We start from the raw sequence: 26,369 nt of genomic DNA, 5'->3' as shown, positions 1-26,369 counted from the left end.
AGCCAAATGCTAAGAACCCTTGTTCCTGATTTTCCTAGATCAGTCCATAGCCGCTGTTTAATTGACGTATCACCAAAATAAGAAACGCGTTAATTAATTTTCTTTTTCTTCGGGGTTTTGTAGATCCGGGAGCGCTTCAAAAGAAGATTCCGAAGGATGAAATTGCATTCTGACAACCGAACAACACCAACCGGAGAGAGCTGTGATGTAGCTTCCTCGAGCTGCCGGAATGATTCGTGAGGACTGCCAACGCCAAAATAATAAGAATAATTGAGATAGCATTGCAGTAACAGTTTTTGTAGTTTCGTTTTTCAGCAAGGAGATATTCAAGGGGATTGCCTTTGTTTTCAAGCAATATAACAGAGTCAGAATTGGACGAGATACTTTGAAACAAGTTTAAACGCGAATTTAATGACAATTTAATGCTCTTGTAACACAACAAGTACAACTAGTTACAAAACTGGCGGGAATCTGTTAAACAATGCTTGTAGTTGTACCTCAGTATACATATCCTTCTTTGTCACTAGCACTGAACTACCATGTACAGAAATAAGATTTTAGAGATACCGTGTACTTTTGAAGGTACCGTGGTACTTCCCAACTCGAAAAATAACCCTCTTGTCATTCAGCTTTCGCAACAGAACGTTATTGTCGCTACCCTGTACATTCAACTAAAACAACAAAAAGATATAGTGCGGTTTTTGGCATAGCTAGGCATCTTCCCATAATCTTGGTTGGCATTTGCAAGGAACGCACTACTAGTACTCTTCCCTGAAAATGTTAAATGGCAACCATTTGCCTCTTACAGTAGTTTCTAAGACAACGAAAAACATGACTTTCAAAATTCCACGGTGTCAAATACAACGCCCCGATTTTTTTTTTTAAATCCCGTATTAGTTTCGCGGTCTTGAGATTTGATAAGTGACACTTATTTATCAACTTATAGCTATCAAAAATCCAACTACGATATTAAGAAAATGCCAACACAATTCCATACGCTGATACTAGCAAAAACAGAGTTGCTAAATTCTTAGAATGCCTCAATGATAACACAAGGAAATGTAAACAAGAATTTGCTACATAAACGTAACATTAAATGCTGGACAAAAAAATGCGTTTTGTCTAATGAATAACTCCTCCGCCCTATACACAAAAAAGCCGTCGATTTAGGTTCGCCTGTTGAAAACTGCCACTTTCTGTCTACTGTACCAAGACGGTAATAGAAGCAGTGTCGGCTTCACTCATTGCAATGGGACTGGAATACCACTGACGACGGTGCTGTATAAGCGATGGGTTACGGAGAAGAGTTACAGCAAGCAGCCAGCGGTTCACCGCCTTCTGAGACAAGCGCGGGTTACGGACTTCACGGCTGTAGGCTGTTTCAAATTAAGGAAACAACAGCAGAATTCAATTAGTCATAAACTGTTGGGCCCAAACATTATAAACGAAAAAAATATAATTCATTTACTTTTTTCTCAAGCATCTGAGCGGGCCGGAATCCTAAATCCTCCAATTTGATTGACTAATCATACGTACGTGACCAGTCTAGCTTTTTACGATACGGCTCACGGGTCGGAATTTTACTTCGCTCCTAAAAGTTAGCGGTAATCGTCAATAATTTGTCTTTTTTACAGACGCAAGTTTATCTCTGTTCACTTTAAAATGGCAAGGAAAATCACTTTAAGTAAATTCAATTGAGTGTTCTGACGTTGTGAGAGTTTGCTTGGTTCTTTGTAGCCTGGTGCTGTAATGGCGCGTAATCCTGTGTTTCTCTCGCCGTAAAATTTGAGAGAATTTCAGTCGAATTTACCTCTCTGATCGTTGCTGTATTTAGGAGAATTTCTGTGGAGTACATAATGCGGCCTCGGGCAGCATTTTCAAGACCTCGGATCGGTCACAGGTTTTCACTATACGGATCGACCGCCGATACCCTAAGCCGGCAAATAACATTTATAACTTACAGAAAATGGAAGTAAATATACCCTTCCCGCAGCAAATGACCTCTCTCTTCTCCAAATTGATTACGTACAGCAAATACCCATACAAACAAGTTGTCTACGTATAACTTGCACGGGCCTGCACTATTTGCATTATCAAAGTGAAGCACACTCTATCGCGAGACTATTCAAACTTTCGCTTATTTAATTGATAGAAATCCAGCACGAATGTTACATACCTGCAGATCCTTTAGCTTCCTTGGCATGGCTTGGATGCTCTGCTGTGTCAAAATTAAAGTGTTTGGAAGTTAACATCTTTGAACTATTCTTATGAATCACAAACATGTGCAACACATGTTGGCTTTGTGCGACTACACTAGGCGATGGGCTTAAAAAACTCGCACCACTTTCTCATCCAATCAGAGGTAAAAACAAAACCAAATGTCACTCGCTCGCACACATTTTCCCGCGCTTTGGGTCAGCTACACGTATTTACTTTGGGCTTAAATTTTATTGGTTCGTTGGATTGTCTGTGATTGGTCAGAGAAATTACTTTGGTTTTGATTTACGACTGATTTAAAAACTGCTTTAAACCATTGGTATCCTCAAGGTTAATTTACACGCTCCGATTTGCCATCTTGATTAGCTGGTTGGCTCATTTGAATAAAATGATTTGTACGATACGTTGTCTCCCTGATAGAAGACTTTTTTTTTATTGAATCGTGTGGATCAAAATCGGAACGTTCCGTTAATCTGCGCACACAAAACGGCGCGTTTATAACCCGATAGCTGAGATCTGAGATCTGCAAAATTTGTTGATGGAAATCGTCGAAAAATTTAAGGAATACCTGGGATTACAGCACCCCTATCCGGACCCTCATTAAGTCCCAAGACTGGTCATGCCAAAGTAACGGGCAAAGTTACTTCCCGAAAATTCCACGATACGGTAACCACATAATAATCAGAAAATCTAATAGACCCTCTTTGCCAATAAAATAAATAAACCAGTGTAAAACGATAATGAGTGTCACAGTTACTTACGTGATTCGGTCACTTTATCTGGCTGTTGTACTTTGTTCCTGTCTATCAGCAGCTGACAGAACACTAACATCACGGGGTGTCGGTGGGCGACCAGAACAGTGATAAAACCAAGGTACGCAACAAAACCTGTTCAAGAAGCCAAAATATTAACTACTTAATAACCGGGAGTGAGGTCGTTACGAGAAAATCTCAAACTGAGGTCTTGCCGTATTGACCTCGCTATCGCTCGGTCAATACGGTAAGCCGAGGTTTGAGATTTTCCCGTAACGACCGAACGGTCGAGGTTATTAAGTTGTTTATTATATGGCTCACGAATTAAAGAAAAAAAAATTATTCGAGCGGAAGTTGTCAATTTACATCCGGCGATGCGCGCGTTTACCGATTCATTCATCGTCTCAAACCCAGGGCAAAACTATACAGTCAATGAGCGTATTTCTTTACCGGAAAAATGATTGTCACAGCCCTCAAAAAGATAGTTTAGTATCGTGGTGCCACAACTTGATGAGGGAGCTTTTCCAACTTTTGTGGCGAAACGTCAACGCATATAGAACTGAGACAGAAAGTGCTTCAAAATAGTCCAAACCAACGGTCTTTCGGTGAAAGAAAATACGAACGCTTCAGAATGCACTGCTCAGAATAACTCGATCTTCGCATTCGCTTTCGACAACATATCTTGGCCTTCTTCATTCTGGGACTTATGAATGAACTTTTCAAGCCTTGTGAGCGTCTAAAACTTCCTGCAGGTATCAGAAACACTGCTACCGACAGAAACCGCCCGATTGTGTACATCTGATGATCCTGGAAGCTGATTTACACTTGCTTGTGTTAAAGCGAGGGAATCTATTTGATGAGAACAGAAACGGAGTTCAATATTTCGGTAATTGTTGTGACTAAGATGATAACTTATAAGTTTCTTCGTGGTGTTCTGCTCAGGATACGTGACACATCTGCCGATGGTGTTTTTCACTTAGCGATTTTAGCTTTACTCAACACTCGGCAAACCTTGATTGTTTTTCACTAGTGCCCGCCAAGGTTACCGGTAAGTCAAAAACGACTTCTATACAAATTTTATTAAGGAAAAATCCCTAAACTTTTAACTACTCGGAATTAAATTTGCTTTCCTTACTGTTTTTAATCGGCTTTCATCGTTTCAATGCGCTTGAATTTTCCGAGCCGGGCTCTTCCTAATTTGCATAATCCGTAATCGGCCGTGGGCATTACGGCTACATAATGACCGCTCAGATCTCGCTCTTAGCCAATCAGAACGCGCGTTATATCAGCCACAAGCCAAAGCCATATAATAAAAGGGAATTAGAGCTCAAAGGTCGAACGTTTTAAGCAGACTACCGTAACATCACTCCTAGAAACGTAATTTTTTTTGTTCAAAGCAACAAAAAAGCCTGCACTAAGTTCAGCTGCTCAGCGAAGTTTCAGCCTCTAAAGTGCAGCTTTTCCTTATAAAATTCGTCTCCAAAGAAGACCAAACTTCGACATCGTTGCCGCCATTTTGAAAAGTACTCAGCAGCCTGGCCGTGTCTTCGCGACGTCATTCCGTCCCAGGGATTTTGTCCATGGCTTCCAATAAGCCTTTTAACTAACACTCTAGGTTATAGCTGCTCTTGAGCCGTATTATTTCGAGCCAAACGTGCTCCAAACCCTGAAAATGATAGCAGTGAAGATATTGAAGTGGATAATCCGTTGAAAATAAATAAATAAATAAATAAATAAATAAATAAATAAATAAATAAATAGATAAATAAATAAATAAATAAATAAATAGATAAATAGAAAAATAAATAAATAAATAAGTAAGTAAGTAAGTAAGTAAGTAAATAAATAAATAAACACATTTCGCTGACCTTGTGAAGGATGCCAAGTCAGTTGCGGTTTTCCGTTTTTCCGCCTATTTCAAGTTGCATGGAACGACGTTACATAAACACAGGCTGGCTGCAAAGTACAGTTTCAAACTGACGGCGTCCAAAGCTGAATTTGGGCTTCTCTCGAGACGAATTTAATTTCTTCAGGATAGTAGGCACCTTAGAGGCTGAAACTTCAGTGTAACATTCCTTACTTTTCCAGAAAGCAATACTTTTAATAAGAGTCATAACAGTGTATGGTAATATATAAAAGCTAAGTTCGAACCTAGCTGGTAGCCATTAGTCCTGCGCTTAGTACGGTCCTGATTGTGCTCGTAAAATGCTGGAAAGTTGCTGACTGGAATGCCAAAAAGTTGCTAAAAAATTGCCAAAACTTGAAAAAAGTTGCTTCCTTTATTTCAGATGTTATTACCTAAATCTCTTGATATTTTTATATAAACGTCAATTTAAATCTTTAGTTTTCGTTCTTCACAATAATTGCTAACATCGGTCAGGAAAATAGCTAGAAACCTAGCTTTAAAGAGTTGCTGGCAAATTTGGGCGAAATTTAAGGATACTAACGGAACAAAACACGTGGTTTATTTGACGTCTTGCCGAACGTCAATTGGCACCTTATGTATTCAAACTTCAAAAAGTTGATAAACATTCAAGAAACTCGCATAAAGGGAAGTTTTCTATGAAATGGTCGACTTTTTGGTGCTTGATATGTGCTCTAAACAAATATTTTGCTCAAAAGTTGCTCAGAAAGGCAAAACTTGCTCGAGGTTTCTGGAACCGCAAAACGTTGCTCCAAATTAAAGGCCAAAAGTTGCTCCAAAGTTGCAGAGCACAATCAGGACAGGCCTACCTGCAATCATCTCTCTGGTTGCCGTAGCATGAAATATCAAGGAGCATTTCTAGTCCCTAGAAAGGGACACTAGTCCATTGTAAGGTTGCTCCCAGCATTTGATTCGCCGGCACCCATTTAAAAAAAAATGATGAAGAGAAGTACTATGTTAGAGTTCTTCTCTTCGCCGATTAAACATTCGACCTTAAAGCTCTCTTTCCCTATTTCCGAAAGAGCTCGAACTCAAAAAGCGCTATCCGGAGCTTTAAGTGCTAAATACTTGGCCACCTCGCCTACAAGTTTATAAGCTGCAAAATGATTTTGCCACACCCACAACTTGGTGGAGACTTCTAGAATATGTATTAGGTGTTATTAATGGTTTTAAGTTGCTTAATGGTACATTTTCTAGCTATTTGGTCGATAAGCTTTACCATCGCTCTCACTCTGGATCTTTGAGATCTGTCACCAATGAACCGTTAGATTAGCCGAGGTCTTTCACAAAAACTTATAGTGACAGGACATTTAGTGCCCTAAGATTTTGGAACAATCTGCCACTTGCCTTGCGCGAGTCGAACTCTATCGCGAGCTTCAAGACGGAACTTAAAACGTACCTTTTTAAAGTATTTGTGGACAGTCGTTCATTGTTTTTTAGACATTGTTAATTTTTTCGAACTAAACTTAGTTTGAAACCTTGCTCTTTTTGTATACAAATTTTATTACTGATTCTACAGTTTTATACATGTCTTTGTAAAGCGCCATGAGCATTGGAATGGTGTTATATAAATATTACCATCATCATCATCATCAACATATTATTATTATTATTGCATGAACAATAAAAATGGTGTAAGGGCCAACTATAGTTATAGGGTGGGACTTAACTGTAAATTTTCCACTTTTACCACTATTGGAATACCTCATTTTTCAGACAATAATAGTTACAAGACGGGAAAAAATCATTCAAACGCGGGGTGAATATGAAGAATCATAAACACTTTTTTTTTTTTGCATTACGCGAGCAGAGATACAATGAAATTATTTCTTATTTAACACAGACTGAGAAATATGTACCTTTGTCCCATCTCTGAAATCCTTGCATGAGACACGTTTTGTCGAGGCGAGAAAAGAAGAAAAGCCCCAGTATCATTCCTTTTAGCATGCGTAACAAGCATGAAAACAAACCCACAATGACGTTGAGGAAAACAAACACGTAAGACAATATGGAAAACAGCCGTCTGCAATGAAGAAGAATGGTTAGTTTAGTTTTAGTTTACAAAAGCTTTTGCAACACTGTATGTATTTATAGTCACGCAAATAAAGCTAGTTGTTGTTGTTGTTGTTGGACACAAAGGAAAAGTCGTACAAGGCGTATATTCACTCAAGGAAACACACTAGCCACAAGTTAAGTTAAAATACGACTCTGTCAGAGAACAGCCGGTTGAATATTGTAAGTTCATTTGCTAAAGAGGCATTCTTGCGCCGGCGTCACCAACACGGAGAGGTGGGGGGGGGGGGGGGAAGGGGTGAGGTGGGGGGAAAGGGAGGGGAAGGACATTCATATGGAAAACATTTCCTCAACCTTTGCACAACGTGACGGTAAGGGGGTTGAGTGGTTCAGTTCGGCATATAAAGGTCTCTTGATTCCTGATATCAACATCCCAAAATTTTTCAGGCAGCAAGTATGATTAAGTAAAAATAAGACCTGAGGAGGGAGTAAATTCTTCAAAAAAGAACACTTACCGATTATCAATAGTGACAGTCAAATTCGGGAAATCTCTGTCGCGAAATACCCAACGGGCGAGGAAAATACGTTGAACCGTCCACAGGAAAAACGCCATAACAGCTGATGGTCTGCAAGAGAACAAGCAGCCTGAAGTCAAATTGAGTAGAAAGCAAAACAACACCAAACAACATAGGCACGCAAGGCGTGCAAGAGTTTTTTTTTGTGACTTAAAAACCCTGGAGGTAGCAGTACTCGGTGGACTCTTAACAGTTATGATAAGGGTAACTCATTCACGTATGTATGCATCTTATCTTTCCATTTTTCCGTATAGCAGCCTTACGTTTGGAACAGATTCTTGAAGGTTCTCGACATCTAAGCTTACGTCTTTCAGTCATCCCAATGCATCATCCGCTACACACGAAAATACAATATTTCGATCTTACATCTTTTAACTCATTTGCAAAAAAACTTGTTCCCTCTAAATAATTATTGTAATTGATCGAAGACGTGAGCTTAAAATCCCTAGCTTTGGCGCACAATCCTTCACTTCCTTCACATTTAGGAAAGACTGCTCTTTCTCTAAATTTCAATAAAATAACGCTTCGAATCTTTGTTTATAACTCTTCGCACACATACCCAGTTTGAACAACAGCATCTGCAGCTTTACCAATATCCGCCTCGCGCTGATCTACAATTGTTTTTCTGCCATCCTCTTTCTTACATGCGACTACCATGATAGCAAACATCTTGTATGACACCACACCTGTACCATACGAAATATTTCCAACCAACTTCGAGACAATGTATATGTTGGCCATGACGAGATTTCTTACCATTTTTGTAACAGTTTGTAATAGCCACAGAAGTAACTTCGTGATAACGCAGATGAGTACTTTCTACAATTTTCGCTTCGGTCGACAAAATTAGCCCGTCCTAAACGAACGCTTGGATCACAATTTAGTGTTGGGCATTTTGCTCACAGCGTGTGCGTTGTAAGCAGCTGGGCGTCACACAAAATACTTTTCATATGTAATTCTCCCTCGATATAACAATGTAAAATGTTTAACTGAACGAACCACAGTAATCTGATACATCTCCAGATTAATCTAGATACCATCCTATTTTCTAACAGGCAATTTGATTTGTTATTTGATACAACCCATGCCGTGATTGGTGTGACGCGCGCACAGGCATGACTCCCTCACTCACTGACCACATAGCCCTTCCAGCCCCAAAGAGGAATTCGTATAGAAATACTTAAGTTAAGAGAACACGAGTCATAAGTCTACCTCTTACAGAACGCAACAACACTACTTTACCAAAAATAGCAAGAAAGAGAAATAACCTCTCTGGCACGTTTAAGTCTGATTAAATCCGATTTGGCGCCACGAAGTCTTCAAAGAACATTTGAACATTTTCATACTTTTTTACCTCCAAATAAAGATCTCGGACTGAAACTAATGTCATAAAATGTCCATGAATTAAAAATATTAAACTGCTGCTGCAGACACACAAAAACTGTCCAAAGATGTTAGCTTCTTTTTCGTTTAATATCCTGGAAACAAGAGGCGATAAGTTGTCAGCTCTAATTGAATTTACTCCCATGTAAAAAACAAAAGTGTTCAGTTACCATTTGTAACTAAAAATAGCAATATCTCGTTTTGTTTGTTCAAACATCTCATGGGAACAAGTCGTGACGATTCGTCAGCTCTAGTTGAATTTACTCCCTAGCGAAAAACGAAAGTGTCAAGTCACCGTTTGTAACTAAAAATAGCAAACATCTCGTGAGAACAAGTGGTGACGATTTTTCAGCTCTAATTCAATTTACTCCCTTGTGAAAAACAAGAGTGTCAAATTACCTTTTGCAACTAAAAAATAAAAAGATCTCGTTATATTTGCATACATCAAGAAAAAACAATCGTTACCTGCACTTACAATTGTAAACGTTAGAACTGTTTCAAATCTAAATAGTCTCGTGTCCTCTAAAACATGTCCTAAGAACTAGAAGCGACGATTCGTGACCTCTAATTGAATTTACTCCTCGTGAAAAACAAGTATCAAGTTACCCTTGTAACTAAAAATAAAAATATCTCGTGCCATTTGCATACTACTAACTCATGAACTGCTTCAAAACTCAAGACTCATCTCGTTAATTCATATATAACTAGCCACCATTACACTGAACATTATGCACTCTAAAACAACCCAATGCATGTAACTGTCACACTCCCCTCCAAACCGGACTAAAAATCACAAACCGGCAAAATACACGTCAGTCTTTACTTTTCAATAACCAAAGTCCTTGTGTTTAATACAATAAAACGCCCGAGACTTCATATACAGGGTACCTCACTAAAGTTATCTTGAACAAAAACAATTTTCTTTTTCTTCTACTACAATTCGTGCTGGCGAAAACGGAAAACCCCGATAACATTGAAGAGAAAAGATTTAGTTTCATTTAAAACGTATCTTCTCATTCCAGTAGTAAACAAGAACCATTATAATTGTAAAATCGTCACAGAATAATATCTTTTTGTTCTGTTGACCAAATTAATCGTAGTCTCTTCGCTTTTCACGTTGAAACTCATCAATAGATGCTGAAATTAACGACACGCCCGGAACACTTTTAACGGACTCTGGAGCAATATTTAGGTTTCAATACAACACGCAAACGATTTGAACCTGGTCGCAACCTCTTCACATTCCCAGTAGTGCATTCCGCCCCTTTAAAATACAATTGTTCCTATGATAGAAACCACATCAACTTTTTTTTCATTCGCATCTTAAACCTAGCAGTAGAGCGGCTAAGACTCATTTAATTCAAAACCTTATCTACTGGGAAAAGCTCACCCTTCATCGCATGCTCGTGGTGCCAAACACTATGCCAAACACTATGTTTCTTTGACTGATTATCCAATTGCAAATGATTATCAAACCCGTCCACAACATCCTCAGCCTAACCCAGAGAAGATGTCGAAGTAAGCCCAATTTATGGATACTTCCACCTCTTTTACAAAAGAATAAATATGCCCGTTCTGAACGGTATCGGGATCAAATCTTCTCACATACCATTTACCTTAACAACAAGAAATTTGAATGGCTGTTTATAGTAGATCCAATCTGATTGGTGTTACATACATACATCTCTCTCTCACACACGCACGCTTGCAAGCACGCACGCACGCAAGCACGCACGCTTGCAAGCACGCACGCTTGCAAGCACGCACGCTTGCAAGCACGCACGCTTGCAAGCACGCACGCTTGCAAGCACGCACGCTTGCAAGCACGCACGCTTGCAAGCACGCACGCTTGCAAGCACGCACGCTTGCAAGCACGCACGCTTGCAAGCACGCACGCACGCACGCACTCACTCACTCACTCACTCACCCATCGACCCGTCCATAACATACCCGACGCGCCGACTAAGAGGTATTTTTTTTTTTACCAAAAAATAACTCAAAAATGAGAGCTAGTTACAACACAGCCATGCTAAGTGTGCAAAAAAAAGGTGTCATGGCGGTTAGTAGTATTTTGGTATTGACTTTGTTGGCCATTTTTTTTGTTTTTTGTTGCTACGCCTCCGGCAAGAGTTTGCTCATCATGATGAGCACGGCTAGAATATATTACTTGTATTTGTAAATCCTGATGAATTTTTCACCGCGTATAGAGAAAGATTAAAGATTAAAGATTCTGAGAAGGTACTTCTTAAACTTCAAAACTCAAATTGCGGTATGGCGGTGCTCTCCGAGGAAGGTGTTTCTCAGCGTCTTGGTCGACGTTATCCTTCACTTTTTTCTGAGCCGACCATTTCGCGGGGTTTTTGCTCGCTTCAGAAACAAGGTAATAATATGTAACGTGAGAGCAAATGCTTTTGAATAGTACAAGATAATATATGATTCAATAGTTTTATCAGATTGTTTTACGACAACTACAAGAAAGTCGTGTCATTGTTTTCGCGGTTCACTTTTACCTCATTGCGGCATTGCGGTGTTTGCTGGGTTTTTTTTTTCTTTACTTTTCATTTTGTTGTTGTTGCTGCAGCGCGTCCGGCCCGAGTTTGTTTTTTAGTAGAACAAAACAGTCATTATGTACGATATAACTTACCACAAAAACTTTCCTGTAAGTTCAATTATGTCTCTTTTTACATCCATGCAGACCAGCTGATATAGGACTTTAGATGAATAAGTTACCTCTCCCCCTACCCCTCATCACCCATTCTTCTAATTCTCCTCTCCTTTCAAAGGTAAAAAGGAGGCCGGTGCTTATGTCCCGTTTCAGGAGCATGAAGCGACTAGGAGTCATTCTACTTCCCACTGAATGGGATGCTAGTCCATCACAGGGTTTCCCCCACCATTAAATTGGCCGGTACCCATTTATACACTTGGGTGGAGAGAGGCACCATGAGCTGAGTAAAGCGTATCTTCCAAGTACACAGCACAATGTCAGGACTCGAACCAAGACCACTCGATCAGGAGTCGAGCGCACTAACCACCAGTCCAACGCGCCCCTCCCTCTCCTTTCAAAAGGCCTTTAAAAAGTCCATCCACACTACACCGGAGAATTTTGAAAACGCAGCTTTATTTCTACGGTTAGGTCTACCGTCCACACTAACCCGTTACCAAAACAGGGCTATTTCAAAACGCTCTTCAAACCGGAGGAATTTGAAAACGCCGGCTTTGCGTTTTATCTGTTTAGTGTCAACAGAAAACATTTTGAAAACGGAGCTTTGCGAAAACGATGATATCACAATAATGATGCGAGTTTTACTCAAACACAAATCCAAAATGACTGGTGATTGTTGTGTTTTCATATTTTTCCGGCGTAGTGTGGACGGAAAACATTTGATGTGTTTTCAGAGTGAAAACGCCGTTTTCAAATTTCTCCGGCGTAGTGGACGGGTCCTAAATCCCCAGAATATTTTTTGTTTTTTGTGGTAACAGATTAAGTTTATTGAGTTTGTGAACTCACATGGAACTTTTTGTAATCGGCCAGACTCCTTCAAGTAGAAACTTTGGAATGGCCGCATCTTTATAAGCAAGTAAGAATGCCGGTACACAAAACAGAACGAAAAATAGAAACGACCAGACCAGGAAACCTGAAATGAAAAGTAACGAAAAGAAAATACTTAGTTCATTCATAGCGGAGCTTCGGCGGCCCGAGGGACCGCCAAGCGGAACCCCATACCTATAAAGGAAAGAAACGGAAACCCATGAACTGATTTTCCCGTGGTTATCATGGCTAGCGGTATTGCTCGTGGGCGCGTACGCACAACGGAGGCGACGACGGAGTCACGCAACATAATGGCCATACTCCAGCTAATAGGTTGACAGATATGCAGCCTTGGTTTATAGCGTCCTTCTTTGATATTGGACATCCATGTTATGGTCAATTGACACCTATATCTTAGGCCTAAGTTTGGAGCTCATTGAGGTCACGTGTTTTATTGAAGTTGACCGCGGACAATATGGACAGAAAACCTCAACGCAAAGTTACAAAACTCAAATCAAAATTGTCACTTTTCCCAGGTTAGCTTAATAGAGCTTTGAACAGCTCGGCACAGGAGCTCCGCTTTTACGATTGGCTAAAGCTATATATTAGCATGTAATGAATGATAACCACTATCATGGTAATTATAACCAACGCACCAGCAATAATTTTAGGACGTAAAGGAGCTTATTTCTGGACGACTCGAACTCTCAAAGTGCTACTGTAATCAAAAAATTCGCTTCTCTTTTTCCTTCAGAGTTTACCCCTTTGAATACCAAATTTTCGCCAAAAAATACCGTTTTTAACCATTTAGTCAGGTTTTTTGGCTGCCTTGACGCTAAATAAGCCTAAGTTTTGCAAGAAAGCTTTTTTTTTACCAAAAGGAGAGATTTTTCGAGGATTAGGTACAAAATTGAGCAATAATTCAATTCTGGGCATCCGCATAAGCCAAAATTTGGACTTACATGCCATTAACCGTTCTCAATTTTGTTTGTTGCCCCTTTCCTTTCTTTTTTTCTCGGTCCTTTTACTCTGGCTACCTTTAGCGTTGCATGTTCTTTCTGGCTGCCGTGAAAAGTTGGATGTTAATTATGGGCGAAGCCTAGAAATAGACCTTGATCAATCATAGGCATAGTGGACCATTTTACCACCGTTTTTGCACCAAAACTGATAACGTTGTTTTTCGATTTGCAACGTCGGAATGTCGTCGATATCTAAACCTGACCATTGCAGGCAAAGGCCTAGCCTAGTACTAACATCTACTTATCAATAATATCTGGTGACATTTAAATTGATGATGTCACAAGTGGTACAAAGAGCACGACCATTAGGTGGCCGTATATGGCTACTTGGGCGTCAAAGGGTTAACCAAAAATGTATGAATTCCTTCATCGAGCCAAATTTTGCTCGTTAGAGGCTAAGAATGGTCAATTGGACAGAATTATGGAGAAAAAGAAAGTTTGGGAGAAAATTTGTGCTTTTCTTTAATGGCTTCCTTAGCGTTTCCATTACAGTGTTGAATAAGGTAAGTTAACCTCGTCTCGGCATCCGATACCCTCTTAGCGATGTTGACCTCGAAGTTGTTTAATTATGAACAACCAGTAGTTAAGCGGGTTACCATCGAAGTTCAAAAGCTCTCTTTTGGGCATTTCAAATCCTTGTCGAATTTTGTACGCCCTAAGCTGCAAAGCTTCTTGTTGCTGTATTAATATTTGTTGCAACTGCTGGAAACCAGTCAGGTCTCCACCACTGATGGTGTTCATGTGACTCCACTGATATGATGTAATTATCGTAGTAATAACCGTAGTAAATGACGTCAGTTACTCAAAAATACCGCACGGGTCGAAATTATAATAATAGTTGGTACAGCAATCCGCAAAAAGAATAACAAAAACTTTGGCTCTTATATTCGTGCAATTTTCTACACTAATTTTGTTATAATTAATTCCATCCCATGTCGTATTTTTATCCCAATTCTCAACCAACCTTGGAACAAGGAAAATTAATGACGGCCGCAAATTCTCTGACATAAAGGACCAAAAAACGTGAATGTTCGTAATAGATTGACATTTGGAAAGATGTCTAGGAAAGACCTATTGTGTACGAAAATGTACAAAAATGGATATCGAGAATTTGATCATAGGGGTACTTTAAACGAAAAAATAAAATGATAAGTCGAAACGTAGGGAATAGCTCCATCCACCCCGCCGGGAAAGGAGTTTGCATGTCCGTCCAAGCGTTAATCCCTAATTGTTTCTCGAACAGATCAAATTTCCCTACAAACCTGAGGCCCGTTTCTCGAAGGTCCCAAAACGTTTTCGCACCCAAAAAGCCGTAGCAAAATCTCAAACCTTATGATTACAGAGCTGTTTTATTCACATATACTTAATATGACCAGAAGCTCCCTTCATACAAGAATTTTCAGGCGTATACACCTCTCTGTTTTCAGATACAGATTAACTAAAAATTGCTTTGCGGGCCCGAAAAGTTTCCGGGGCTTTTGAGAAACGGGCCTCAGGGCCAACAAATCGTAACTTGCAAATTAGCCATTACAATACTAACCCCACAAAGCATGGGCTATTTGATAGCCGGTAAAAGACAAGCTTCTTCCCTGCAAGACAAAATAAGCAAAAGTAAGCCACAACGCGCTTTACAACGTTCAAGAAAGATGGATACCCTTTCGAATCATTCTTTTTCCGTTACAATTTCAAAAGAGGACATAATCTTGATAACTCTATAAATTTACATTGTGTAACTCCCCCAATTGGCTTTCATGTTTGTTCCGACCGGGACCGCCAGGAATTTCGTAGGCCCAAAGTTAAACTCTCATTTTGCTATAGACTGAAGTACAGAAAATGATTTGCCTCCTCTTTAAGCTACATTTGTTGAATTCCTTATGCAAGCATTGCAGATTATGACAGGTGAGTTATAATCCTTTGTCTCACGATGGAGTCACTTTGAGATGTTGATCGTGACCCTCACTGGTACACACGAAGGGTTAAGGAAGCTATCCATATAAGACTTAATCCAAATAACCAATAGAGATAGCGGAATCGAAATTCCTGAAGCATGGATACTTACAATCAAAAAGTACAATAGCCGGTCATTTAAAATGCGGAACCTATGAGGAAACAGCATCACAAAGTCGGAATAATAATAATGAGGATCGAAATGCACCAATAGCAGCAAACCAAGGTGCTACAAATGGCGACACGCAACAATCGACCGCATCGTCTGATGAAGACTAGCAGTATAGCAGTCGAAACGTTCCGATCAACATCTCAAAGTGACTCCATCGTGAGGCAAACGAGTAAAATTCATCTGTCCTATCTTAAACCACGATGAATAACAGACACATCTTTAATGACATTGAGGATTATGTCACTGTTAGTCTATGTTTTGCATACCACAAAGGAGGCAGGTGAGAGGCAAACATTCTGCATAAAGCCTCGTTGGCCACGACAAAGCTGAAGCACGTGATCTCTAAAACCGAAAAAAAGATATGAAATAATACCATTATCATATCTTAAGAGCCACTGCCAAAACGGTTAAAAACGAATTATATTTATAAAGATGACTGCGAAGTCGAAGTTTTCGCTCGGCCGTCTAACAGTGGCGCCATTAGTCAAGATATCCTTCATGGTTTTTCGTGTAGCGCGCTTAATTTTCACGGGCCAAACCAACCATTTAGATATGGTATACCCATATCATAGGTCTTTTTTCAGAACCTCTATCTATCGAGATATTCGTATACTAGAAGAGTTGGTTTGTAAATTAAATCGTGATAGTTGTATTTTTCGAATGGCCAAAAAGTAGACAAATCGTGTTTACTTCAAGATGATAGTTAGCTCAGAGAAATGATCAAAGCGTAAATCACAAACTGTGTGAATATAAAATCAAGGCAAGTTTCCTTCTTTCTGTACTGGCCTGTTGACATTGGCTATCATGGTTGATCAAGCGGTATTACGAACTTTCCCAGATTTCACTAAAATGTGAACTCATTGGAACCTTTAAAGCTTATTTCTGAAAACAGTTCACCAAAAAGGTCTTCTTAATGCGATAAAAGAAAATTCGAATTTTGGCTAACTCGCCGAGTCTATAGAACCATGTATGAAAATTTACCGCAGCCGTTTAAAGAAAATAAAGATTTTTGTAGAACGGAGCTGATGAAACAGTTTAAGGATTAGTGTACAATTCTTTGACTCTTTACACTATTGAATTGCGGTAAGTTTTTCGTTGCAATTCCCTTTAGTTTTAGGTTTAACTTACGCATTTCCAACATTATTTTTTTTAGTGGAATACCTGTAAATTAGCTGGTCTAACATTCCATTATGTAATGTTACACCAGATCATGAATAGCTAAGTGTATTACACAGTAAACTTGTATTGTATTGTTTTGTATTTTCACGTGACTAAGTAAGATCACTGTTAATACGAATCCCCTAGACAACCATTTGGTTACCTGAAGACTGTAGAGATTTTTGACATGCATAAGCATATAGCATAATTTGGCTTTATCATGAATCTATCTAACCATTCAATTCTTTCATCAGTGATCTGGAAGGAACGTGTCCTTTAATTAAGTAAAGCATACCTGTGGCACTTCAAGAAATGAAGCATTGTTATTAACGACATCAGGGCAGATAAAACATAAGCTCCATGAAAACAACCTGCAGACAATAAAAGTCAGCAAAAAAATGTTTAATCTACAATGGAAAGCAAAACAATATTTTACTTATGAATTTGAAATGTAAATGACAAAAGCGTAAATACGTCTTTATTAGGTTATCCTTGTGTTTTCTGTTTTCTTAATGTCGGCGATAGACAGCCTACTAGCCTGAGTCCGGAGAAGAAATGGTAATAAATTCACTGAAATTCTGTTGCTTATTTGGATAATTAATTAACGCTGGATATTAGATCTAAAGCGGTGACCATTGACGACTATTCGTCACTATTCGCCACTTTTCGCGACTGTTCGCCAGTATTCGCACTATTCGAGACTATTCGCATTATTCGGGACTATTCGCTATTCGGGTTTTCCAGACACCCGGTACGTTTAAGGTAAGGTGATAGCTAAGTTAAGTAGGTAGCTAAGTAGATAACCAACTAATTACAATGGTAGTTAACTAAGTATTGTAGGTAGGTAAGCAGGCAGGCAGAAATGTGCGAATCCTAAGCCCATAATCGTAACTCGGTTGTTAACAACAACAACATTTCATCATACCAAAAAGGAAATAGAGAAGAATACATTAATTTTGAAACTGACAAACATGTTATTAGCTACCTATAATAACCATAGTAAATGGTTTGAACCCAGGAGTATCAGTAGTTCGTATAGTGTGATCGTCCGGGTGAGGGTAGTTCTGAAAAGAACTGTAGTTGGTGACTGACGTTTCGACAACCTGAGCGGAAGTCACCTTCACAGTCAAGTGAATAGTGTTTGTCAGTCGATCATCTTATAAGTCGATCTGGTCCGTTGAACGTTATTGGTCAGTTTAGCCATGATGGTATTGGCTGAAAGACTCGCGTAAAGTTTGTCATCAGTCATTGGTGGGTTTCGAACCGTCTATTGTTAGTCAAATTGGTCGGTTTTTGGTCCATGTATTGTTAAGTCGGTCTGTTAGAAGTCCGTTTATCGGTTTCGTTTCCGTCGTGGATAAGTCGTTTGTAAGGCGCCAGTAGTTGTTGACATCTGTTAAGAGGCGTTCGTTCTAGGTTAGTGTACCAGCTTTCCAGAGTCAATCGTTGAAAATAGTTTGTACCGTAGGTTAAGCAATGAGCAGAGTCCCAGTCGATGTTGTGGTTTGTCAGTTGATGATGTACAGCAATATGATTGTTGGCATCACCATTTCTCGTGGCTCGTTTGTGTTCAGTCAGTCTCGTGTTAAGGTTTCTGCCAGTCTCGCCAATCTAGGAAGACTGGCAGTCGGAGCATTTGATCTTGTAAACTGCTCCCCGTCTGTTGTTAGGTTCGTCCCTGTCTTTCACGTTGGTCAGTAAGTGTCGTAACGTAGTTGTAGGTTTGTGGGCTACACGGATGTTGTAGGGCTGTAGGATCCGTGAGATGGTCTCAGAAGTGCCCTTAATGTAAGGTATAGTCACTGTAGTAACAGTGGCTTTGGTTAACCGCTTTCTCGTTTTTTAGCCGTTATGTGCGTCTCGCAGTCTCGATTTTTCTACGAAGCTGTCTCGGAGTCTCGATTTTTTTGCAAGGCTAAGGGTCTCGAAGTCCCAATTCGTTCCTTTATCTGTTTTTGTAAATGTCTTCTCTTCACTTGATATGGAATTTCAATGAAGCAACTTACAAATTTTCCGAGAAAAAGTTAATCCCAACTTCTCCTAATTGTCTTAATTCCACAAAAAGGTACAAAACCTACCGCAACGTCCGTTTTGGCGCCAGAAAAACAATTATTTTTCTCTAGGATATCGTAACGTAGTGTGTTATAATCGAATTTCCAGTTCCAGTCAGCTCCAAGAAGCTAGCTTAAGGCTGTACAAGCTCATTCTGGTTCTCAACTAAATCTGGGGCTCGAATTTTAAGAGTCTGATACTCTCGCACTTGCACTCAAAACACTTTGAAGTCTCGGTCTCGCAATTTAAAGAGTCAAAATGTCTCGGGCTCGCAAAGAAAAACGCTTGTCTCGCCGTCTCACAAAGTCTCGCATTTACCATTCGCCACCCTACAAAACGGAATCTGGGACACATCGATAAATTCGAAATAAAAAATTAAAAATTAGCGGTTGTGGTTCACGTTCTCTAGACAACGCAGAATTTGGTCATTTCACGATGTTGTTTTGCAGAGGACGGCAAAGAAATCTACCAAGAATTATAACGCACGTGCACAGCCATTGTTCTGCTCATTAAACCTTTTGTTTAGCGACGTTGCCGTTGCCGTCGTGATTTGCTTAAGCTCTCTGATAGCGAGGTTAATACGGCAAGGCCGAGGTTTGAGTTTGCCCGTAAAGACCGAACGTTCGAGGTTAATAGGTTCTTTGTTACATGGATTTTTGCTTTGTTTTGCAGGCCCGTAATCGGCCCGTGCGCATTACGGGAGAATAATGCCCTAGAATTAGCTAATCAACTATGTATTATATATTATATATTATACCGGCTACAAACACAAGTCATATAATAATTATGAGTATTATTACGTGTACCTTGCAATAAACGAAAAAGTTTGATTCCAAAAATATTGCTCAAATCTTCTTTCAAATTCTCTAAAACTATGACTTCCAACAACAACATCTAAAGGAGAAACGATGTGCGGTTAACAACGATTCTGTCCAGAGATAATTCTCGTCCCCAGAGGCCGCGCTCCTTTTGGTCAACACCTAGAATCGCGACCTTTGGGTAGGTTCAATTTTCCGGGCATATGCAGAGTAATCGTTTCGTATTCTCAGCCAATCGGATTTGTCAGACTTGACACTGAGCATGCGCAGAATGACAGGACGTCCGTAAATCACAGACTTCCGGTGTTGGACCTTCCCAGAGGTCGCGATTCTTGGTGCTGACCAAAAGAAGCGCGGCCTCTGGGGACGAGAATGTCCAGAGATGTACACCGCAAATACTATTTTCCAAGAATACTGTAGGATATTGTATTCAAGCAAGGACGGACGAACGAATAGACAAAGAGACGGACATTATATGGCAAACTGTGTGGTGGCGGGAGGTGTCCTACTCCTTTGTATCGCTAAAAGTATGATAAGGTGTGTACGGATCGATCATGACGTCAAATTTTAAATTATTCGCCATAATGGACCATCCATCTTGGATTTCAAATGTGACAACAGCTCCCAAACTGATGCAAAAAACAGTTGTAACAAATATCAAGAGAATAGAGCTTTTAAGATTCTAAAAAAATCGTTTACATCTAAAATCTGAATTGAGTAGAAATTGGCAGACTTTTGGAGAGATTCAATTTCGGTTAAAAAAAACCTTTTAAAAACTTGGCTACCAAAGAAACATAAAGTCAAGTGACCAAACCATTGACACATCACTTGTTCCCTGACAAATGTTAAGAAAAGTTACAAAATATGACCAATAGAGCTTTAAGAAAAGTTTAACGGAAACTTGAAATAGGGGTAGGTAAAAATATAATATTCATAAGGCGCACATAACCAACAATTGACCAACTTGAAATATGGCGATCCCAGCGAGCACCACCGTTGATATCAGCTGAGTGGAGAATTTAAAATCTGAAATCAGAAAGGTAAGCTACGTCATCTATGAGTATTTTTATGTATTTGTATGAACTGTGAAATAGCTTGTCGTCGTACTGATACAATTAAATGTCCCTGGAAAATAAGTCCAGAATTAAAATTAAAGCCCAAGAACAAATTTTGAGTGCTTCGATACTTGCTGCTGTTGTTTTAAAATTGTTATGCACCTAAATGTTTGTAATTGTTTTGGTTTGTTTGAAGCCATATATCACAGCGCGCGTGGTAAATTTCTAAACTGCGCGGTGTGCTTTTTTTTGTAATTTCATTAAGGAGAAAAAGATTGCATACCTGTTCTGGGTCTATAAATGAAGTGCAGTAGCTTCAAAACCCATTTCCCTCCATCCGAATAGCTGGTAAAATAACGGAAAGAGGAACAAACACATAAAAGTATCACCAATATAAGAAGAAAAATATACTTCTGAACAAACAAAAATAAATAAATAAATAAATAAATAAATAAATAAAAATCAATTAAAATGGTTATGCCTGATTTATTAACATATGAGTACCATGAACAGGCAAAATACATACACGAGAAATTTTGGCAACAAAAACAGCTTTTCAACATTAGCTGGCCGTACAGTAGAATACGGTCAGCTAAATTGACCAATCACAGGGTGCGTAGTAACTGAGAGATATAATAAAAAATGATATTATTACACTGTAGTATCCCGGTTGGACCGGTTTAGTACAGAGCGAATACAAAATGTTACATAGCCTGTAATTCTGCGAGATTCTTATACCTAAGCGTACAATTCTGGTACTCTGGGCAACATATCAGGTCCGTTTTGTCTCGCCACGGTCCACATTTTAGCGAGACACAGTCCAGCCAAAATGTCCATGGTGAGACCAAATCAGCCTGGTACGCCACCTAATCGTATTTATTACAAGTTTGGGTGCGGTAATACGTATAGATGTATCATGCTTTCTCTTTCTTTAGAAAAATATGAACAGGTAACACAATTCTTACTAAGGCGATCCCTGGCCTAATGTCAGCTTCACATGAATAATATCTGGCTCTTTTACCAAAGAGCTTGAATTAGAATCACTTTCCTGAAATGAGAAAGAAATATAAGAAAGGTTATAGCAATGACAAAAATGTTGTTTTCACTTCTCGTTTTTACTTCTCTTCTTCAGTATTATAAGTAGTCTAGCGTCAGGCTTCTGGTCACAAGTTTGGCATCTTTGAACTCTGAAATCTTTACTGCCCTTGTTATCTTTGTGTTTCTTTGCTTATTTCACTTTGAAACATCGTTACCATCCTTCAGTATGCAGTCACAAGTGTTTAACTGACAAAAATATACCACTCACTAACTCACACTAAATCCGATGTCCGCGCCCGAGTGATGTATTTTCCTTATCTTCACCAATCAGGACAGGGATCAAACCAGTGAATAGCGTTTTTCACGTATTCTGTTTAGCGATTCAAACTCTGGATAGTGTGTCTTATCAACATTTTAGCACCCAAACTATCGAAAAGATAAGTTTAGCTCAATCTTCGCGATTTTTGCAGGAAGATGCTGCCGGAAAATTCACACTGAAGCTGAGCAACTTTTTGATTTTAAAACTTCCGTCGCGTCTTCTAGAACTTTTGAAAGTACTGTTTAGATTTCTCCGGCTAGATTTCTTCAGAAGAAGTTGTAAAGTCTTCTTGTTCTTGAAACCATGCACATTTTATAAAATTTAATGTTTAATTTCGTTAACCTGTAAACAAATAACACTTAATTGAAGTCTTTATAATGTAACTATCAATGTTAAGCAGCTAAGGAGAGGGGTGAGGGGGGAAGTGAAAGGGAGGGGAAAAGAGGAGGCCGAGCATTAGGCGGGGGATTTCATTTAACAAGTCTGCCCGTGGTAGGGACTTTTGATCGTTCGTCGAGTTCCGGGGGTAGGCACTTTTGACTTTAACTGACGCCATCTCGGATAACCGTCATCTTAGATGACCGAGAAAGACTGGAAAAGAGTATTGCCATTTTGAAAATACCCAGAAGTCACTTGAAGCAAATCGGTTCTCTGCAATTTCCTCTGCTTTCTTAGCGCCCTGAGCGAAAGACAGGTACTTGAGTGAATCTGCTCTCCGTGTTATATAATAAAGGTCATCAGATCTTTCTATCTAGGGTGAGACGTCAGTAAAATAGAAGATCTTTTGTTTCTTTTGTATTTTGGTGAATTTGGTGCATATTTTTTGCATGTGTTCCCATATTCGTGAATTTTCTTTATGCAATGCAACTTGTGTATGCTTGATTGAATTCATAAGCATATTTATTGTACTTATTCATATTTACTATTTAGGTTCTTGTTCAGTACGGTGAGAACCGAAAGGCTATGGTCGTTGACGAGGCTTCAATAACTACTGTGAAAAAAAAATTGTTTTTGAAGTTGCTGCTTGTTCCCTTTTACTACTTTATAATCTCTGTATATCCATATTTCTGATGTTCTTATTTGACCTATGCCTGTTTGATTAAGGGGATGGGGGCTGGGAATTTGCACTCTTTTGACTAAGGGTGACTTCCCTGGGGTTGAGCATTTGAACAGAAAAAATTATCTGAGTTCAACTCCCCTGCCTATGACCGGCCTTCTCCACCCCCCCCCCCCCTCCCCCACCTCCCTACACACACATACAACCTGCAGCTTACCATTGACAGATCAGAATAAACTGCGATTATAGACAAATCATTTTGTGTCAGTTTTTCCAATAAATTCACGGCTAAACATAATAAACCGTACTTGAAGATACTGCCAAGCCGAGTGTTGTACTTTTCTTTGTGTTGGTTGGGATAGCTGCTTCATAGTCTGCTAAAATTTCTCGCTCTTTTGTGGTAGGAAACCAGGAACCTTTTTTTCCGCTGTGCTCAGCGTTTTGTAATATTTCACTAAAAACACGAAACACGTTTGATTCCTCTTGTTGATCACCTAATGTATCATGTGACTTTTTTGTACTGTTGAACATTTTGTGCTCGAATTTAGCTGCGAAAGACTTTTTGCAGTCATATGAGTCTATTTTTTCGGGGATTTTATTCTTCCGGTTTTGTATATACTACAAATATTATTATCCTTAATGTCGGTTGCTAGTGGTGGATATTGAGAGGACTATTTTAAACTGATACACTTGTGCGAAACAGCACGGCTTCTGATCTACTTTTCCTCGTTCGCGTGGGAATGATACAATTTTGCTGTAAATTACAGATGCGAAATTTAACTGAGTAAATAAATGTGGAAAAAAACGCGTTACCCCTCATTAAACCAATCGTGGCACTACTATAAAAGCACATAATCTTGCGTTTTTTTTCGAAGAACATCTTCTACTCACAGCTGATTGGAGCCATCTTTGTCGAAATCGTAGCGAGAGGAGGACAGCAAACCTCGCGACAATAAAGATCAGGCAAATGTCAGTAGGTACCCGCGTAGAATGAGTGATAACGGGGACAGTCCGAATTCCTGAAAAAAGGAAAGAAAACGCAGATTCATAAAATAATACTAATGCAAAACTAATACTCTAATAAGCATTCGCATGCTCATTAGGAAAAAATGTAAGCAACGACGTAAGTAAAGTTTCCTTATTAGTACTTAAGAGAAAATCTTTTTGCCTCAACATAACAAAATACAAATTCAAAACATCCATGAGACATCAATGATGTACTTAACAAAGGAATTGCCCTTACTTTAAAAACAATACAGCAGCGTATCTGTGTCGCAAGTTGAAAAGACAACCTGGAATTAAGAAGATAAACCGAAGATGAGCTAAGGAAGTTCGTACAAAATATCAAAAGTTTATTTATAAGCATTCGCAATGGGTTTGTCAAGATTTCACAACTCTCTGAACTCAGTTCAGATAGAACAAGATTTAAAAGACCCTTCTTTATTCGCAGTAGTCTTCTCATAAACTTTCTATTTTCTATAAGGCCTAGTTCACACTATTAAACAATACGATTATGAGCTCGAGAGTTCTGTCGCATGATAGTTGACGAGGGCGCTAGTCAACTATCGCGCGATAGAAATCGAGAGCGAATAATCTAATTGTTTTAGTAAAAAATCTACAAGTCGTTCAAAACATAATCTAAATCCTCTTCATAGACACTTCGAAAACGCCAAGAAGCGGTCGTCACTTTGTTAACAAGGGAATCCTGCTACGCTACTCACTATCTATCACAGATTATAGTTCACCACTAAATTTTCTCCTATTCTTATTGGTTTAAATCGATCACGTGTCGCGATAGTGTTCATCCGCGGAGAGACACTTTCAGCTTATAATGCCCGTCCGAGGAAAATACCCGGATGGATAGCACTCGTCCGTGAAAAATTTTCTGTAAGCAAGCGAGCTTTAAAAAGAAAATAAAAATAATAAAATAAATAAACAAATGAAATTGTATTAAGTGGGTTTTGTTTATTTTCCTTTTTAAATTTTACCGATTTGGCTTTTACGGCTTTCATCTGAAAAAGTTGAAAATAATTCAATATGATTTTTGAACTGGCGCGCGGAAGAAAATTTAGAGACGAACAATAAAGACAATAAAGTGTTTGTCTCGGAACTATGGGTCTGATAGTTGCCCCTCGGAAATTTGATGTTCTTAAAACTAGCATATTTGTTCTAAGAACACCAAATTTCTGAGGGGCAACTATCAGCCGATAGTTCCTCGACAGAAGCACTCTATTGTTTAAAAAGACAATGAGTAGCGTAGCCAATCAGAGAACGGCATTCGTGATAGAACGCTAGTAGATTTATACTAGATAACGATATAACGACATAACGACATAAAAGCGTGAACATTCTTACATAATGACATAACAGCAACATAGCATGTACAGCATGAACAAAACGACAGTAGGACAAAATGATCTTTTCGTCATGTCCCTATGTCGATATTGTCGTTATGTCGTTATATCGCTAGTGTGAACCAGGCCTAACCGTCCGTCGAAAGCGCGAGGAACTGGATTGACTGCAAACGCAAAATGATGAGGAGTGGGTAGATTGAATAGTCCATTTTTTTTTTTCTTGCACATGTAGTTCATTTGTGTAGATTGTCTGTCTCGGCGATCTTTCCTGTATATTTCTTCTGCGATGGATCGCTTCTCGATGAAAACAATTCAGGCTCGAACTGGGTTGGCTTAATAGCTCAGTTGGTAGAGAACTGCACCGGTATCGCAGAGGTTATGGGTTTGAATTCCGTGCACAACTGATTTTTTTTTTTTTTTAAACGGCTTTAGTTTCGCTACTGCATAAGTTTTGTATATAACGGCGATGATCCAGATCATGTCTTCATATCTTTCTCCGTAGTTCAAATATAGTGATCTTTCATATGTCAACTTGCATTCTTCACCATCTACGGGTACATTACGAACTCACAACATGATCAGTTCCCAGTTGGCTTGATAGCTTCGTTGGTAGCCTGCACCGGTATCGCAAAAGTCATGGGTTTGAATCTCGTTCAGGCCTGAATTTTTTCCAGGCTTTAATTTCACAGCTGCTTAAGTTGTGTAATTTATAACTGCAATGATCAAGGATGTCTTCGTATTTTTCTCCGTAGTTCAATATATGATCTTTCATATATTCACTTGTATGTCCTTTGTTTGTCGTGCAAATAAAATTTGCAAACCACAGGGTTCTAAACCAGCGCTAAACGCAAGGGTTTACTAGGAAAAATAAAAGAAACGGCTGTGAGGGTGTGATGTTCAGTCGGGCGAAAACTACAATTATAACAAGCACCAGCAAAATTCTGTACAGGCCGATTATCCACACGTACCTTAGTGCACCATAGACAA

The 26,369-nt window shown here is 39.2% G+C and overlaps 1 pseudogene across 1 annotated transcript; it reads right to left on the bottom strand.

The window, feature by feature from the left end:
* Positions 1-1,982: 1,982 nt before the first annotated feature.
* LOC145496266 (stimulated by retinoic acid gene 6 protein-like) lies at positions 1,983-24,490 on the bottom strand (annotated as a pseudogene). Its single transcript, XR_014050533.1, has 14 exons — positions 24,272-24,490; positions 23,920-24,047; positions 21,580-21,662; positions 20,898-20,959; positions 20,524-20,585; positions 19,548-19,635; positions 16,985-17,060; positions 15,798-15,873; positions 14,953-15,001; positions 12,373-12,499; positions 7,422-7,532; positions 6,753-6,916; positions 2,979-3,104; positions 1,983-2,215 (listed from the first exon to the last, which is right to left on the bottom strand). The product of XR_014050533.1 is annotated as a stimulated by retinoic acid gene 6 protein-like (transcript).
* Positions 24,491-26,369: the final 1,879 nt, after the last annotated feature.

This window comes from Orbicella franksi, chromosome 8, assembly GCF_964199315.1.
Source record: "Orbicella franksi chromosome 8, jaOrbFran1.1, whole genome shotgun sequence".
Classification (NCBI taxonomy): Eukaryota; Metazoa; Cnidaria; class Anthozoa; order Scleractinia; family Merulinidae; genus Orbicella; species Orbicella franksi.
Note: the sequence above shows the minus strand (reverse complement) of the source record. Positions and strands in the feature narration are given on the sequence as shown.